At 42.7% G+C, this 17,155-nt stretch overlaps 1 protein-coding gene, 1 long non-coding RNA gene and 1 pseudogene across 13 annotated transcripts in view; 1 reads left to right on the top strand and 2 right to left on the bottom strand.

Moving 5' to 3' along the window:
• The window catches only part of ANKRD6 (ankyrin repeat domain 6), a 182,689-nt gene extending 172,523 nt beyond the window's left edge, over nt 1-10,166 (bottom strand). For all 12 annotated transcript variants that reach the window (XM_086317741.1, XM_086317736.1, XM_086317737.1 and 9 more), the window contains exon 1: nt 9,961-10,166. The gene's annotated coding sequence lies outside the window, so the exon portion shown is untranslated. The remainder of the gene's footprint in view (nt 1-9,960) is intronic.
• A 65-nt stretch (nt 10,167-10,231) lies between these two features.
• LOC147366015 (uncharacterized) lies at nt 10,232-11,064 on the top strand. The gene is made up of 3 exons (XR_015133134.1): nt 10,232-10,595; nt 10,713-10,832; nt 11,017-11,064. It is a non-coding gene; the product is annotated as an uncharacterized LOC147366015 (long non-coding RNA).
• A 2,951-nt stretch (nt 11,065-14,015) lies between these two features.
• Nucleotides 14,016-14,519, bottom strand: LOC147366016 (large ribosomal subunit protein eL21 pseudogene; annotated as a pseudogene).
• Nucleotides 14,520-17,155: the final 2,636 nt, after the last annotated feature.

Below are 17,155 nucleotides of genomic sequence, written 5' to 3' on the forward strand. Positions count from 1 at the left end.
ATTGAACCCTGGTCTCCTGTATTGGCAAGTAGATACTTTACTGCTGAGCCATCAGGGAAGCCCAGGAATCCCTATTATAGTGGGAGATTTAAAAGCTTCTCCTCAGGTTGATACAGCAATCTACTAATAAATAATGCAGACTCTTCGCTATGCAAGAGAGAACACAGCTATTACTTCATCTCTTCTCCTATGACTGGGGATAAGGAGGAGGAAGTAAAGAGAGGTAATGTCACTCTCTGGGTTTCCTGGCCATCCTACACTGTCCCTAACCTCTATGCTTTGGTGTGGTACAGCAGTGGGGCACCATCAATGGGATATTTGTTTCTTATTTTCTTTTTTAAACTTTATTTTGAGAGAATTCTCTGGTGGTCCAAGGTTAGGACTCTGTGTTTCCACAGCAACAGGCACCGGTTCCACCCCTGGTCAGGGAACTAAGATCCTGCATGCTGGGTGGCATAGCCAAAAAAAAGAAAATAGAAGAAAAAACCTTATTTTGAAACAATATTACTTTCTCACATAAGTTGCAAAAAAAAATAGTACATGAACCTCAAAGACATGACAGTAAGTAAAATAAGCCACACACAAAAGAAAAAACACTGTATGATTCTACTTATATAATGCATCTAGAGTAGTCAAATTGACAGAGAAAGAAAGTAGAACAGTGGTTACCAGGTGTCTGGGGGAGATGAGATTGGGGAGTTATTGTTAAGTGGGTACCCGGTTTCAGTTCAGGATGATGAAAGTCTCTAGAGACTGATAGTGGTGATGGTTACACAACACTGAGAATGAAACTGATGCCACTGAACTGCGTATTTAAAATACTATTGAAATGGTGAGTTTCATGTCATGTACATCACCATAAAAAATAGTACAGAGAGTGCCCATGTACCCTATCTCCCAACAGTAATGTCTTACATAGTGAAGTCGCTCAGTCGTGTCTGACTCTTCGAAACTCTGTGGACTGTAAGCCCGCCACACTCCGTCCATGGGATTTTCCAGGCAAGAATACTAGAGTGGGTTGCCATTTCCTTCTCCAACGGTCTTACATAACCAGAGTACAATTATCAAAACAAGGAAATGGGCATTGGTATAATACCATTAACTACAGAACTTACTTGGATTTCACTTTTCCCACGAGCTCAGGGTATGTGTGTGTGTGTGCATGTGTGTGTGTGGTTCTGTGAATGTTATCACATTCACAGATTCATGTAACTATCACCATAGTCAGAGTACAAAACTGTATCAAACCTCCACTTTACAGATTAGGAAACCGAGGCAGTTTGACAGTTAAGTAAACTGTCAAAAATTTTACAACCAATAGGTGCCAGAACCAGGCATCTTACCCAGTAAGATCAGCTCTGAAGTGCATGCCTCTTAATCAAAGGTTAACCAAAACTGTAAACATAGGGCATAACTAGGATACTCAAATGCATCCATATATGTGGATTCAAGAAGTCTGCTCTGTGGTACTTGAATATTTTAGACTATCTATGGCATAATACAAAATAGTACACAATGCATTTCAGCATTGTACCTAAACTGGGTCAAATCCTGAATTTCATGCTGGGACTCACTGTTCACTTGGTATTTTCTAGCTAAAAAGTAACTTTAAAGACTGGCATGAGACATGTTATCCTGACAAAGAAAGAGAAAAAATTTAGCTTTGTGAAAAATCTGAACTGAAATTTTCCAAGTCAAATTGTTCATGATTTGGTTTATTTTTATCCTCAATAATAAATTCAAATCACTACCATTTAACCATGATAAAATAGGCCCATCTCATGTTATTACATTTTTACCTCCTATTAAGCAAATATTTTAGTTACTAAAATATCTAATAGTTCCACTATGGGAACAGAGTTTTTTTTTTAATACATATGATTAACACTGAATTTTCTTGTATGATTTTACAGCTTTTTATGAATACCTGATATATTTATTTTTATGATCATAAACTGAATATATGTTCATTTTAAGAAGTCTAAAATTCCTGTAAAGATGCAAAGGGGGTAAAAACCCAATACTTCCCAAACTTGTCACCTGGAGGCAATTTCCCTGTATATCAGATTTCTGTGGGACTTGCCCAGAGTTAGAATAAAACGCTGACATTTTTAAAAACTGAAAACTCTAATTTACAGTAATAAGAGTATAAATTTTCTGACCTTGGAATCAGGTTTTAACATAGAATGGTATTTTGGATTTATATTCCCGAGTGTTCATACAGGCATGAACAGTCTGAAAGGACTTAACACAGTAAGCGACTGGAGCTCATAATAAAAGGGAGTCCTCAGGTTACATCAAGTTAACAATCTCATTAGTTCTCTCTGGTCCACAGATCATCAGGTTGACTCCACAGCATCTACCTTCAGAAGTGTGGAAGAAAAAGAATGTTGATTTTACCCTGTGAATATGGATAATTTCACAGAACCATACATTTTTTAAAGCAATATTTTGGTCTAGTCCCCTCAGGGAAGAGAAAACTGAGGCTCTCAGAAACTGTCTAGAGCTCCAGAGTGAGCTGGCAGCCTGGACCACACCATGTTCCCTGATGTCCTTCCATCCTCCCCAAGGCCCCGGACATGCCTCTCCACCCAACTCAACAAGATGATAGAGAGCAGGATTCCTAGAGTTGATGTGGAAAACCAAGAGAGAACTAAGTTCTATTTTCACCTCTTATCTACCTAATATCTGTAAGGAAAATTGACCTTATTCTTTTGTATTTATTCCTTTTATAAACATTACTCAAAGCATATGTCCTTTACCAAAAATCAACAACAAAAAAACCTTGCTGATTCTTGTTTAGTTATTAATACTAGTTTACTTTGGACTACTTTTCCATTTTTGGTTGCTATTTGCTGGTATCTCCATTAAATTCAATTTTTTAATATAAATTTATGTATTTTAATGTTTTTTACTATCATGGACAGAAATATTTCCCATAATCTCCATTCCTGAACTGAAAACAACAAATCACTGAAATTAAGTCCATTTAGCTATCAATAAACTCCCAAATTTAAATTAAATCTTTTCATCCTTACATATGCATTCCTAATTGTATATGAAGATATTAAGATTTCCCAGATGGTCAACAGACACATGAAAAGATGCTGAACATTGTAATCATCAGGGAAATGCAAATCCAAACCACAATGAGATATCATCTCATGCCTGTAAGAATGGCGATCATCAAAAAGAACACAAATAACAAACGTTGGCAAGGATGTAGAGGAAAGGGAACCCTTGTACACTGGGTTATAAATTGGTACAGGAATATAAATTGGTACAGTCAGTATGGAAAACAGTATGGAGGTTTCCCAAAAAGCTAACAATAGAACTATGATGTGACTCGGCAATTCTACTCCTGGGTATTTATCTGAAAGACACAAAAAACTAATTCAAAAAGACACATGTACCCCAATGCTGTCAAGATACAGAAGCAACCTAAGTGTCCATAAACAGATGAATGGACAAAGAAGATGTGCAACACACATACACACATATACACAATGGCATATTATTTGGTCATAAGAAAGATGGAATTTTGCCATTTGCAGCAACATGGATGAACATGGAGGACGTTATGCTAAGTGAAATAAGTCAAGTAGAGAAAGACAAATACTGAATGATAATCTCTTAGATGTGGAATCTAAAAAATACAACAAACTAGTGACTGAAACAAACAAAAAAGAAGCAGACTCACAGATACAGAGAACAAACTAGTGGCTACCAGTGGGGACAGGCAAGTGGGGAAGGGAGGGGCAGTACAGAGGTAGGGGACAGAGGTACAAACTATGAGGTAAAACATAAGCTCCGAGAATGTATTATATAACAGGGGAAATATGGCCAACATAATAACTATATAATAATTAAAATAACTGTAATGGATTGAGCTTCCCTGGTAGCTCAGTCAGTAAAGAATCTGCCTGCAGTGCAGGAGACCCGGGTTGATTGCTGAGTCGGGGAGAGCACCTGGAGAAGGAAATGGCAACCCACTCCAGTATTGTTGCTTGGAAAATCCCATGGACAGAGGAGCCTGGTGGGCTACAGTCCATGGGGTTGCAAGAGCTGGACATGACTTAGCAACTAAATCACCATCACCATGAATGGATAACAACCTTTTAAAAAAAGTAAAGCATTTCATAAAGTACTTTGTGGTGAATATCAGATTCTAACAGTTAAACTGATGCTCAAACTTTCTGACTCTCAATTTTCTTTTTTTTTTTTTTAATAATTTTATTTATTTTTGTTTGTGAAGATCTTCGTTGCTGCCTGTTGCTTTCCCTAGTTGTGGCACACGAGCTTAGTTGCTCCTTGGCTCAATTTTCTTTTAAATAAGAGTTGCAGACAAAAGGAAGAAAGCAATTCATTCGAATCCACATTTCAATATCTACAATGTAGTTTTCTACTTTACACCCTAAAGCCATAAGACACTGAGTATTATCTATAAAAATCATGAATCACTATGTTGTATACCTGAAACTAATATAACATTGTTAAGTCAGCCATAAACATTTTTTTAAAAAGATGTTCAGTATTAAATATAATCCGCCTAACCAAGGTAAGACATGAAATTGTTATTTTTTTAAAAAGGGAGCAATATGTTAAAGAAAAATAATGCTGATAATCTATAGATAGGCATGAAATGGAAAAACAGAACAATCAGTTCAGAAGAATCAAACAGTTTCCCACACACACAAATATACCCAAATTTTATAGAGGGGGAAAAAACCCTCAACATGATAAACCAAAACAAACAGAAAAAAAAAATTTAAGGTCAATTTGGAAGTATCACCTATGCTTCTGTACAGGCTTCCCAATGATAAATGACTGAAGAATGCAACAATAATAATCTACAACTACGCTAAGGAAACATCACTATGATGAATGTATTTTTGAGCATATTCTTCAAAGTTGTTAAAATATCACCCGGTCCTAGCTTAGACTGGGAGAAGGCAATGGCACCCCACTCCAGTACTCTTGCCTGGAAAATCCCATGGACCGAGGAGCCTGGTAGGGTTCAGTCCCTGGGGTCGCTACGGGTCGGACACGACTGAGCGACTTCACTTTCACTTTTCACTTTCAAGCATTGGAGGAGGAAATGGCAACCCACTCCAGTATTCTTGCCTGGAGAATCCCAGGGACGGGGGAGCATGGTGGACCACCGTCTATGGGGTCGCACAGAGTCCGACACGACTGAAGTGACTTAGCAGCAGTAGCTTAGACTTGGGATCTGGACAAGGAAAGGACAAGGGAAGAAAGTTCTGTTTCTTAAAAGGAACTATGACAGCCATCTGTGATATCATTATCCAAGTCAGCCTTTCCTTGGAAGAGTATCTCTTTTTGATAGGCATTATCATGGGATGCTCTGCAATTTAATAAAAACCATATCATCTGGGCTTCCCTGGTGGCTCAGTGGTAAAGAATCCGCCTGCTAATGAAGGAGACACGGGTTTGAATCCGTAATCCAGGAAGATCCCACCTGCCACAGAGCAACTAATCCGGTGTGCCAGAACTATTGAACCTGTGCTCTAGAGCCCGAGAGCCGCAATATGGAGCCCAAATGCTGTAACTAACTACTGAAGCCAAGAGCCCTAGAGCCCGTGCTCAGAAACAAGAAAAGCCGCTGCAGTAAGGAAGCTGTGCACCGCAACTAGAGAGTAGCCCAGCTTGCCACAAGAAAAGCCCTGTGAGCAGCAAGGAAGACCCAGCACAGCCAAAAATAAACAAACACAATGAAAATATATATATACATCATCTGAAAAGATTATCTGCCTCTCTGTGCTAAAAGTATACACAGAAATTAAATCCTAATTGAAACATTTCCCAGCCTATCACCTATGTTCAAACTTCCCAAGACATAAGACAATCACACCCCCTTTGCTGCTAAGTCGCTTCAGTCGTGTCCGACTGTGCAACCCCATAGACGGAAGCCCACCATGCTCCCCGTCCCTGGGATTCTCCAGGCAAGAACACTGGAGTGGGTTGCCATTTCCTGCTCCAATGCATGAAAGTGAAAAGTGAAAGTGAAGCCGCTCAGTCATGTCCGACTCTTAGCGACCCCATGGACTGCAGCCTACCAGGCTCCTCCATCAGTGCACTAATACAGGCTCAGTCCAAACCAGGGCTCATGGTGGTCACTGAAAATGAGTATTCCAAAGATGGTCTAAATAAAATCAAAGATCATCACAATAGTAAACCAGGATTTTCTGTTTGAAAAAACAATAAATCATCCTATAATGTAAACTAGTTACTTCATAGTTTATTTGCTAACAGAGATTTCGAGCACCCACTGTTCTTAAATATGAGCAATGACTTATACCCATCACTGGACACTGATTTGGTACTATTTATAACAACAACCAGGCTTCCCAGGTGGCACTAGTGATAAAGAACTCGCCTTCCAATGCAGGAGACATAAGAGACGTGGGTTCCCTGGGTCGGAAAGATCCCCTGGGGGAGGACATGGTAACCCACTCCAGTATTCTTGCCTGGAGAATCACATGGACAGAGGAGCCTCGTGGTCTACAATCCATAGGGTCGCAAGAGTCAGACACCCCTGAAGCAACTTAGCACTCACATACATAATAACAACCATTAAAACAGCTATTATTTCTTGAGACTCCATTGTATTCCAGGTCTTTAAAAGGTGGTTTTATGTATATTATCTAGTTTAACTCTCTCAAAGAGTATTATGAGCCAACTCTATTTCATATAGGAGAAAACCAAGATGCAGCCCACTGCACACAGAAGCTATCATGTGTGCTAGGTCGCTCTTCTGATTCTCCAGCCAAGAATACTGGATTAGGTCACCATGCCCTCCTCTAGGGGACCTTCCTGACCCAGGGATCGAACCCAAGTCTGTCGGCATCTCCTACAGTGCAGGCAGATTCTTTACCCACTGAGCCACCTGGGAAACCCACACAGAAGCTTAACCTGGGGCTTTTTCAGGCAGACACCTTCCTTAGTTAACTGGTCTCTCCTGGGAAGCAGGTTTTATCTTAGACCAACAATTCCTCAACTGTTCACCAAGGCACTGGGAGTGCTGTAGCAAATTCACAGGGACAACTCAGGATTTCTGAAAATTTCAAGGGAAACAGCGTACTCAACACGCTGGACGTTGCACCTACAGGCTGGTGGAGTTCACAGTTTCCAAATCAGATCCTATCACATTCCCACCAATGACACTGTATCTCTGCAAAGCATGGGTTTTCAGTGGTTGCTGTGATAAAAAGCGAGTGCTGCAGAAAAATTAATGTGGGACGGGAAATGAGAGTGGGATCCAATCAGATCCCTCGAGCACACACACACACACATCCCATTTGAAACTGGTTGTTTAAGAATGATATGAATTTTTTTCTCTTAGTTTATGTGTGTCATTTTCCTTCAAACAGCTTCTATGTTGTTAGGATGTAAATACGTATTATGTTATTTCAACCTAACTACTTACTAGCTACCAAAAACTAGGGGCACTGTGAAAAAATTACTGAGATACAAAAGGCACCATAAACCAAGTTTAGGAATCTCTGATTACCCAATAAGTGACTGAATGTGTACGATTCACGGAGGAGAGCTGTTAGTCAACCCAAAGAAATAACTTAAAAGTCCCGAACACAAACATCACAACCAGAAAAAGAAGAATTTAGGTTAAAACCGTTTTTAAAGGTCACTCTCAGTTGGCTTAATCCTTCAAATCCCAATACAATGTCCTCTGGTTAATTGGTATTTTTTTTAAAGACTTCTAAAACACATGCATGCAAATTACTGTTTTTCCAATTCTTAGAGACTCAAGCAAAGCTTTCAAAATTATAGCCTCCAAGCTATGTTTGAAGAGACTGGGCCTCCCCTATACAGACAGAACACACCCGCGGAGCCTTGCCAACAAAACCGGGGGCTGCTCACCCCAGCACTTTGATACTTTCAGCTTTTTTGTGGTTTGCATCTTACTCTCAATATCCTGCTTTTAAGTTCTACAGGCTCCAGGTTCCCGTGAAAATGGTTATTTAGAAACTTGCCTTCCACAGAGTTTCTCATATCAGATACTCAGTGTGAAAAGCAATGGGGAAATAAACACAAAAGCCAGACTAGTGGTTCCTCTGGGAGATAAAAGAGAAGTGGAATGCCATGGGGAGGAGTGCTTAGGGCTGCAAGTTTCTAAGGATGCTCTGGTTCTTCAGCTACCTGGGTGTGTCTTCTGTTCTTATTTTTTAATTTGTACTTCTCCGTTTGTTGCTTTCTGAATGCACGCTATAGTTCAGAGTGGCGGCCCCAGAATTTCAGCATGTGCGTGCCCTGGGAGCTGGATGTGTGCCTTGTCTCTAAGCAGAGTTGTCTCTAAGCAAACTGTCTGCTTTTACTTGGATTATGTACTTATCTGGAGGGGCTCTGGAGAGGCTCATGGGTCTGAGTGAGAAGCGAAGGTTAATTTTTGGTGCCACCACTGAACCAGGAGTTAACAAACTGGCATTTTGTTATCACCTTTGGTTTATATCTCCCAATGTGCCATCAGTTGTTTTCCTGGGCTCTTATTCCTTTCCACCTTCTTCCTCTCTCCCCTCCTCATTTATGATCTAGAGTGCAGAAAACTCTTCTAATTAGGATCTTTAATTTTTTTAAAAATTCTTCATTTACAATATATTAAGCAGCTGCTAAGGATGATGGAAGATAAACAAGTGTAGTCAGAAGGTAGGACACCAGGAGAACCAAGGCTGCTCTTGCTATTTTAAGGATGGGACCCCCTTCCCCCAGAGACCAGCAGTACACTGTGGGACCACCATGGACCCAGGTGTGTTTGTATTCATTGCCCAAGTTCTTCCCACTAACACTGGCCTAGTAGATGTTACCTAAACGTGAAATGACTATCTTCATCCACAGGCTCACAGAAAGGATGCCCAACGTTCAAGAGCTCTATGCCAAGCTTTTCACTTACATTTAATTTCTACAACAGTACTACCAGGTTATGTACAAATACACCCAGTTTACCCGAGGCTTAAAAAAGTGAATTTTCCAAAGTCACACAACCTAACAAGACGCATCAAGACTTAGTCTCATAACCCCAAAGGGAACTTCTTCCACGACCGCTTGCACCATCTCACCACGCTTTAGGGAAAACATGCTTGACCTGCTTTAGGAAATTGAAGCTCCTCTCTGGTAACAAGCAATAGACGCCACTTCCCCTCCCCCTCCTCAAATCTACCGGAAGCACCACACCGAAATTTCCAAGACAAGTGTCGGTGAACTGATGTCTCAATTCAGACCAAACAACGTGCTCGCTTCCTCGAGCTCTGGGACATGCCACTTGCTAACTCCTTACAGAGCTTAATGCCAGAACGGAGCTCCCCCGGGCAGAATAGTCCCCACGGTCCGACGCCTGCGCCCCTTTGCGGTCCTCGAAGGGGTGAGGGAAGGGACCAGGCTGCAGGCACGTCCCAGCCAAGTCCAGTCACTCCGAAGCCGACCGCAGGCCCGGGGACGGCGGGGGCCGCTGGCGACCAGAGGAGACCCTCCTTTTACGCCCCAAGACTAGCGGGTCTCCGCGTCCGGAATACCTGGGGACCCCTGTTCCCCTCAAACACACACCCCGACCACCACCACCACTTTCTACAAACTCTTTCAGCTCACTGGAGCAAGAGGAAGGGGACGTGCAAAGGCAAGAAAGTTCTCTGCCCCCTCCCCCAAGTTCTATATTCTAGGGAAGCAAATGAAGGAAAGCGACAAGGGAGGTGCCCAGGGGAGGACTCCCCCCCTCCCAACCTCAGGCGACGGCTTCCCGGGAGGCCGCAAGAAAGGCGGCATCGCGCTGGGTCTGGGACTCTCCCCCAAACAGACAGCAATCTGGGGGAGCCCCCATCCGCGACATCGTCCTCCCCGGATCAGAGCCCCCCACACACACACCGGGAGGAGGGGGCGCCAGCCCCTGGAGAAAGAGAGGTCTGGAAAGGACCCGGCGAGGTCACACAGTACCTTTCTCTCCGCGCCGCAGGGTCCGATGCTGACGACAGGGTGGGAGGCGAGGGGATTCGGTGGGCACGGGTTTTCGCTGGCTCCGGCGGCCCCTGGGCCTCGGCGCCGCCCAGCGCCGCCGCCTCCTGCCGACGCTCGCCGGGCTGCGCTCGCCGCTCCGCAGGTTACCTGTGGCCGAGCCGCCTCGCCCGCCGCCCGCTCGGCCCTCCGCCCCGCCCGCCCGCGCTCGGAGGCTGGGGCCGCAGCGCCCCGCAGCGGCCGGTTCGGGCGCGGCGGCGGCCCGGGGCGAGGTGGGGCCCCCCAGCCCTCCCGCTGGCCTCGCTCTGCAGCCAGCTCCCTGCCCGGCCGCCGCGCCTTCGGCGCCTGCCGAGAGGCCTCCTTATCAAGAGGGAGAGGAGCCAGGGCATGCAATTGGGTGAGGTTTTCGGAGCACAGGTTGCCAGGTTTGTTAGGAGGGAGAGGGAATTCGGGAGGAGAAACCATCCTTCAACCTGTGGCCAAGTGTGTATTTCAATGTATTCGTAGTTCACTTAGCTGAGATGTCTCAACGGAAGCTAGACAACAATGATGAAAGATCCAGATTCATTAGAAAGCTGAAGAGAAGAAAGGAAGCCTTTATTCCAAACAGCTTGTCGGTTAGTAGCTTCTCGGAAGCATCTTTTAATGAAATAGGAAGCATTGAACGGTCCAGCCTCCTATATTCAAATCACGCTTTACACACTAACTCGGTCTGTTTTTTGTCTATTTTTCAGTTACTTCTTCCGTGTCTAGAAGAGTTCCCTGAACAGAGCGAGCGCTCAATAAATTATTGCTGAATGAATCTATGAATGAGTAGGAAGGATCTCATTCAACCTTTTGAAGAAGCATGACAGGTATCTACTCTCTGAACACAGGGAGATGGAGAGGGAGGTGAAACCCCAGAATGGAGTTTCCGGCTTACCTGAGCTTAATTTTAACCGGATTCTTTTTCGTATTCCCTCTGAAATAGACCTGGGGAAAAGAAACGTGATGATCTCCTATGTTTTCTTAAGATATGTGTCTCCCTCTCTCCTTCAGGAAACATCAATCAGAATGAATCTAAGCAGTACTGCACACCAGGGAAGAGTAAGTGACTGATTTTCTTCCAACTTCTGAACTTCCCCAATCCCAAAGTCATAACTAGAATTTTACTCGGCAAGATGTGAAATCTCTCTTCTGAAGTCCTTTGGCCTTCTTCAGATTTGTCCCCATCCCTGTCATTCCCCATCACGAGCTATTAGAAGAATACATTTCTTTTCCTTGCCCATCAGCTCTGAATTTCTCTCCAGGTAGGTCACCAGTGAGGGCTAGGTGATCCCCCAAGGTCAAAGTACCCGTTACCTTTCAGTGTGACTGTTTCTTTCTTACACTTTTCCAGATTAAAGGCTTTTCCAAGCTAGTCCATTGAATAAACATCCAGAGATACAGAGTGCTCCATTCCTCCAGGAGGCTTTTATGAGATCACCACAGAGTGGAGATGAGATGGAGTTTGAAGTTGCATTCGTGGGCAGTCAGAGCAATCACACATTAATCTTGCTGAAAGGAACAGAATCCAGTCTGTAAGACATTCGAATGCTCCTGGGAGCTGACTGGTCTGCAGTTCTTCCCAGACCTTCAGTTCAATTCAGTTCAGTCGCTCAGTCGTGTCTGACTCTTTTCGATCCCATGAATCGCAGCACGCCAGGCCTCCCTGTCCATCACCAACTCCTGGAGTTCACCTAATTAATGGGAATTCCTGGCAGAGGGGCCTCATGAGAGCCAAAGCAGACAGTGGGTGAGCTGTTTGGAGATCATGCTTGCTTATTTCCAAGTGGACACACGGTCTTTGGGCATCTCATGAAAGGAGAATCCTAAAGCTCCCTGTGTGTGAGGAAGGCTGGCAGCCTACAACTTTGTTCTGCCCCTCTGTCCAGTTCCATCACAGCCAACCTCACACATCCACCTCACTACCTTCTCCTGCTTCCTGAGGAAAAATTTGGCTCTACCAATGATAGCTTTCACTACTTTGTTAGAGTATTGTTCTTGTTCAGTTGCTAAGTCATGTACCACTCTTTGCAAACTCATGGACTGCTGCACGCCAGGCTTCCCTGTTCTCCACTATCTCCTGGAGTTTGCTGTAGTTCAAATCTATTGAGTGAGTGATGCCATCTAACCAACTGCTGCTGCTGCTGCTGCTAAGTCGCTTCAGTCGTGTCTGACTCTGTGCGACCCCAGAGACGGCAGCCCCCCAGGCTCCCCCGTCGCTGGGATTCTCCAGGCAAGAACACTGGAGTGGGTTGCCATTTCCTTCTCCAGTGCATGAAAGTGAAAAGTGAAAGTGAAGTCACTCAGTCGTGTCTGACTCTTGGCCACCCCATGGACTGCAGCCTACCAGGCTCCTCCACCCATGGGATTTTCCAGGCAAGAGTACTGGAGTAGGGTGCCATTGCCATCTAACCAACTAATTGGCTCCTATTACCAGCAACATTTCTTTAACGAGCTGACCACACTAGATTTCTTTTGTATCACTAGCTGCAATTGGTCCTTCAGACCACCATTCTGCCTTCCATTCCTGAAACTGCCCTTGCTAAGCCTTCCCACTCAAGAAAATTCATACATGCCCCCTCTACAATCATACCCTCTTTGTCTTCCAAAGGAAACGGCCATCCATAATTCTGTGTTAATAATTCTCTTACCACAAATATATGTAGCCCTAAATACTACACTGTTCAGTTTTGCCTGTTTTTGAACTTTTTTCTAAGTGGAATCATTCTTCACCATTCTAGTTCAGCTTGCTTTTTTTCACTTAGCATTCTGTTTCTGAGATTCAACTATTCAGTTCCTCTGTTATGTGGTATTTCATTGAGAGAAGATATCATAGTTTCTTTGCCCAGGTTACTTTCAGACAGTGTGTTGGGCATTGTCCCAGTTTTTGCTTTTGCACAGTGTTGCTATGAACATTCCTAAATATTTCTTCTGAGGTATGTGTGCAAGAGTTTTTAAGATACATATTTGGAAGTGGAATGGTTGGGTCTTAAGGTACGAGTATGTTCAAATTTACAGACTAGGTAATGCCAATGGTTTTCTGAATCAGTTGTACCAATTTTAATTCCTGCAGTGATGTATGAAAGTCCCCTGGCTCTACATCTCTGCCAGTGCTTGTTTTTCCTGTGGGTGTGAAATGATTTCTTATTGTGATTTGTATTTCAAATACAGATTTGTATCAAATACTGTGATTTGCATTTCTCCAATTATAGGTATAATTGTTCATCTTTAATGTTTGCTAACTCTTCTTGTTTTCTCTTTTGTTAATTTCTCATGTCTTTTGCCCTAATTTATGGGTTTTGAGAAATCCTTCTTGGCTCCAAGGATATAAAAACATTTTCCCATATTTTCTTCTGAAAGTTATAAAGTTTTGCTTTTCACATTCCATCTGAAATTCAATTTCTCCTCTCATTCGCAGTGCCAGAACTATCTTATAATGGTTTCCAAATATCTATGGGTCAGTTTTAGGTGCTCTGTTTTGTTACATTTTCCTATCCCTATGCTGGTCACATCCACCCTGAAAAACCTATGTGTTTTTTGAATTGGAATATAATTGCTTTACAGTGTTGTGTTACTTTCTGCTGTACAACGAAGTGAATTAGCTCTGTGTACACATATATGCCCTCCCTCTCGAGCCTCCCTCCCACCCCTCTAGGTCATCACAGAGCCCTGAGCTGAGCGTCTTGTGTTATGCAGCAGCTCCCCACTATCGATCTGTTTTATGCAGGGTAGTGAGTATATGTCAGTGCCACTCTCCTAGCTCGTCCCACCCTCCCCTTCCCCACCTGTGTTGCTATGTCTGTGTTTCTATTCATGCTCTGCAAGTAGGTTCATGTGAACCATTTTTCTAGATTTCATATATATGTGTTAATATACGATATCTGCTTTTGTGACTCACTTCACTCTGCTAATGACAGACTCTAGGTCTATCCATATCTCTACAAATGACCCAATTTCATTCCTTTCTTTGGCTGAGTAATATTCTGTTGTATCTATGTACCACATCTTCTTTATTCATCTTATGTTTGCAAATAGACCCTGAGTTTTGAATTCATAGCAAATGGGTTCCAGCAGCTCAGGTTCCTTTCCATTGCTTCCCACAAAGTATGCCTCTCTGGGTGGAGCAGGCTGAAATTTCAGTGGAACCTAAATACCCTTTTCTCTGGCTTCCTTCTTTTTCTGATCATTTTCCTTCACATACTTCAAGAAGCTATCTCAACTCATGGGTTGCATAATATGTTCAATACATACATTAATTCTGTCGGCAAGAATCTTGCCATTAACCTGTTTATTTACAATAATGCCAACAGCATGCTGGGTAACACTCAGCATGACTGTTCCAGTCTTGCCATTGGGAACCTTTGTGGGGCATTCCCTTTTTGAACAAGGTTCATTCCCTTGATGTCTACAACATCACCTTTCTTGTAGATTCACATGGATGTGGCCAGAGGAATGACTTCCGTCTTCTAAAAGGTATACAAAAAGATGCCTTGTCTCTTTCCCTTTGGATTGCTCATTTTGGTCAATACTGGAAGCTGAAAGTCTGCACATCTTTTCATGTGCTTATCTGCCACACCTTTGGTGAAACATGTCTTCATGTCTTTTGCCTATTTCCTAATTGGAATTTTTTTTTTACTGTTGAGTTTTGAAAATTCTTTACATATTCTAGACGTTAAGTCCCATGTCAGATATGTGGTTTAAGAATATTTTACTCCACTCGTTCTCTTAACAGACTCTTTGCTGAGAAAAAGTTTTTAATTTTGTATTTTTTCTTTTATGGATAGTACATGCTTTTAGTGTCACAATCCTGTTGTCTTTTTTCCTATCTTATGAGGCAATTAAACACTTACAGTACCCTGTGGAAGAAGAGTGTTGGTAGTGGGCATCCTTTGAGTTTCTGATCTTAAGCTACTGATTATCTGATTTGTCTCTCTCGCTCACTTTCAGTTATGAAGGTAAAGGGACTGTGTTTATCAGTTAAAAAGTGTTTGGCTGCAAGAAAGAGCATGCTTATCTAGAGCAGTTTAAACATGTAAAAACTTACATAATAAAATATCTGGGCCTAGATTCTTTATTATGCTACTGTACCACCTCATTACTGGCTTTTGTTTTTGGCTTGACATCTAACCAGGAAAAAGGGACAGCGCTTCCCATTGTGTTTTAATTTGGGAACAAACTCTTCTTAGCTGCCCCTTAAATTTATTTCTCCTTACATGTCCTTAATCACAACTGGATCCCAGAAATGAGGGGGTGATTATCATACCCAGGGTAAACAATCATGATTCAGCCTCTGTACCTGGGCTTCCTTCAGTGGCTGTGTTGATCCTCAAGAACACTTAGGATTTGGCAAAACTAATACAATATTGTAAAGTTTAAAAATAAAATAAAATTTAAAAAAAAAAAAGAACACTTAGGGATATCAAACTAAAGGACAGAGTGACAGGGGATGATGCCACCCACAATCTCTGCCTGACATTTGTTTGACTTTGTATTCCCTGTGCCTGGCCATGTGAAGCAAATAGTAGGTCTATTTGGAAGTTTCTGTTGAGCTTATCTCCTTTTGCTCAGAACTGCCTCCCCACTCATGAAGGTAGCCTTTGCAGCCACTAGCTACACCCTCCACCCTAATGGCTTGGACCGTTCACTCAGCATATTTGTTGAAACTGGACCACCATCGGGCTACCATAGTGCACAGAAAATACAACGTAAATGGTGTATGTAGAGATTCTGACTGCTGTGTTAGGCGCTGAGAACAAAACAGTGAGCACAAGCAGTGGTCCTGAGGTCTAGTGGTAAATCCAGTCCTCAATCAAATGCTCAATTAGAGCTGAGATATGTGCCCTGAAGGAGTAGCATATATAGGACTGTGTGAAGTAGGATTGGGTCATTAGGAGTGGACCACTGGCCCAAACTCAGTAAGATTTTTTTATATATATGTATAAGAAGATTCTGTTAATCATTATCATAAAGATCAACTACCCAGTAGAAAAATGAGTGTGTGACCATGGGTAAATCATGTAATCAATTTCCCAACTTATAAAACTTTGACAGTCAAGTGCCTCTTTTTTTTGTTTGTCTTAATTAATTTATTTTTTATTGAAGGATAATTGCTTTACAGAATTTTGCTGTTTTCTGTCAAACCTCAACATGAATCAGCCATAGATATACATATATCCCCTTCCTTTTGAACCTCCCTCCCATCTCCTTCCCCATCCCACCCCTCTAGGTTGATACAGAGCCCCTGTTTGAGTTTCCTGACCCATACAGCAAATTCCCATTGAATTCTGGGCACACCTCACTGCATATAGGACCTTAGTTCCCTGACCAGGGATCAAACCCATACCCCTGCATTGGAAGGCAGAGTCTTACCCACTAGACTGCCAGGAAGTCCCCCAACCAGATTTTCTTGCCTAGGAATCAAAGATAATAGTTAAAACTTATATAGTGCTCACTTTTAAAGGCAAGGCTTCCCTGGTAGCTCAGACAGTAAAGAATCCGCCTGCAATGCGGGAGACCTAGGTTCGATCCCTGGGTTGGAAAGATCCTCTGGAGGAGGGCATGGCAGCCCACTCTAGTATTTTTGCTTGGAGAATCCCCATGGACAGAGGAGCCTGGGGGGCTACAGTCCATGGGGTCGCAAAAAGTCAGACATGATTGAGCGACTAAGCACAATCCTATTGAGGTATATAACATTAACAACAGTTGAGAGATGAGGAAATCAAGGCACAGAGAGGTTAAATTTCTTGATCCAAGTCACACAGCTGATTAGTGTTGGAGCCAGGATTTGAACCTGGATAGTCTAGATCCAGAACCTGAGCCCACTGTCACTGGGCCTCAAAGGTGAGGCAGCCATCTCCTGCCATCTGGTGGGAGAAGCACAGAAAGCCAGTTTTCATGCAGAAAGAAAGGTGAGGACAGAGAGAAGTAAAACCCAAGTTCCCTTTCGAATGAAGCTTTATCTCTTGAAATATCCTGAGACACCTTTCCTGGGATCCTCTGAATATGACATAACTTCTGAATTCACCAATAGGTGTACAACATAGTGATTCAAAATTTTTATAGTTTATACGCCATGTAAAGTTATTACAAAATATTCATTCGCTCTGTTCCCTGTGCTGTATAATATATCCTTGTAATTTATTTATTTTATATG

Source organism: Bos grunniens, chromosome 9 (assembly GCF_055505025.1).
Source record: "Bos grunniens cultivar Pamir isolate PY7600 chromosome 9, Bosgru_T2T1.0, whole genome shotgun sequence".
NCBI lineage: Eukaryota > Metazoa > Chordata > Mammalia > Artiodactyla > Bovidae > Bos > Bos grunniens.